Raw genomic sequence first — 2,063 nt, 5'->3', positions numbered from 1 at the left:
CAGCGGGCCCGGTCGCTCCCCGGGAGAAGTCTTGGGACGCGGGAACTTGGCGTGCGCCTCCCCCGGAGCGGGTCCCCGCCACCCCCGCGTGTGAAGCACGGTGCAAGGCGGGGCAGAGCTGCCCCTTCGCGGCTAACTTTGAAGCAGGTGGGAGAGAGAGAGAGAGGTGATAAAATTCCTTCCTGACCCCAAATATGGCCCCCATTCTTCACCACAGATTGGTATGATCCTGAGCAGAGGGGCAAGACCCTCTAGCCAAGAACCAGGTTGAAATCCCAAAATAAGCACTGACACTCCCCAGTCAAAATCCCCAGCCATGGTTGCAGCCCACACTCAGTGCCTCTGAGGAAGGCTTTAAAAAAGTCCCTGACATATACAGCAGCAGGAGGGGAAAAATTCCCTTGCATGCAGCAACCAGCCATGCCCAGAAGCAGAGGAAATACCTATCATAGAACACAGGCATAGCTATGTATAAATCATCCCTGACCACTGCCTGTCCCACCTCCCCTTGAACACCCAAAATGATAGAGATGCCATAATTTCTCTAGGCACTTCATTCGACTGCTTGACTGTTCTAACAGTGAAGAAGTTTTTCCAGACATCCAATCTAAATCTACTCTGCTGCAACTTCAAGTCGTGCAGGTCGTGTCCTACTCTTGGCGGCATGAATGACTCATGCTTTCCGAGGCTGGTGGGGCATGTTGTGGTGGCAGCAAATGAGGACCACCTGTAGGTGGCCGTGGTGACATTGGCAGCAAGGGAGGGCCAAGCAGGGACCACCTGCAGGCAGCTGCAGTGATGTTGGTGGTGAGGCTAGACTGAGTGCGGACCGCCCACAGGCAGCCGTAGTTGGGGGGTGGTGAGTGGCGACTGGCTGCAGATGCCAGCGGTGCATCAGTCAATCTTGGGGGGAGGGAAAGGCGGGGGGGGGGGGAACATGTCCCCCAGTGCTCCTACCACGTGTCACCTTTGCTTTGCAGCAAGAGAGAAAAGGTGCTTTCCCTTTTTTTTATGGCACCCCTTCAAGTATTTGAAGACTGCTGTAATATTCCCTCTTAGGGTGTATTCAGATGAGCACAGTCATGTGATATGTGGTGCCGCAGACACATTTTCACCGCCGCATAGTGCACAGTCTGGTGTTCTCCACATGCTGCCTGTGCATGTGCTGCTCCATTTTTTTTCCCATGGGTTTGTTTTTTTACCCCTTTTGCAGCGCCACATATTGCACAACTGTGCTCGTGAGATATCCAGGGGTAAAAAAAACCCCCAGAGCAGTGCATACTTGGGCAGCATGTGCTGCTCAAAAGTGAAGCCAGGCCACCTGGAGCTGCACTTTGGCTGCCTGTCAGGCTCACCCCAGCTCCAGCCCCGGAAGGCCCCCAGGACTCTAGGTAAGGCTGCTGGGGCCAGCACAGTGCTGGCCCCAACCTCCCCTACCACTCCCAGGGTAACTTGCTGTGGACCAAAGCACGCGTGGCACAGGTGTTCCCTGGGGACAAGTAGCTGCAGCACAAGGTGCACTGCTGCTAGTTTTCTGTGAGGAACCAAATATCCATGCACATTTGCACATCTAAATACAAATACAAAATGAGTGACACCTGACTGGATGGCAGCACTATGGACAAGGATTTGGGAGTCCTGGTAGATCACAGGACACAAGCACCTTTTCTGTAAGCTGAACGTGCCTGGCTCCTTTAACCTCTCCTTGCATAACTTCCCGAATACTGAGGTGAGGCTAACTGGTCAATAGTTCCTTGGGTCATCCTTTTTGCCTTTTTAAAGAGGGGGACTAAACTGACCCAATTCCAGTCCTCTGGTACTTTGCCCATCTTCAGTGACTTTGTGAAGATCATTGCCAGAAGGTTCGTGATCTCCTTTGCCAGCTCCTTCAATAACTGGGGATGAACTTCATCAGGTCCTGCTGACTTGAATTCATTCAGACCCATCAAGAGCTCTGACTACCTTCTTTGTCATCCCCCAGCTTGTCCCTTTCCTTATCCAAATAATCTTCATTGTGTCTAATTCCAGCTCAATTTTTTGTGACGACTGAGAGAAAGTAGCTG

This window comes from Crocodylus siamensis, chromosome 6, assembly GCF_052110815.1.
Source record: "Crocodylus siamensis isolate JL-2025a chromosome 6, ASM5211081v1, whole genome shotgun sequence".
Lineage (NCBI taxonomy): Eukaryota > Metazoa > Chordata > Crocodylia > Crocodylidae > Crocodylus > Crocodylus siamensis.
This window is presented reverse-complemented; position numbering follows the sequence as displayed.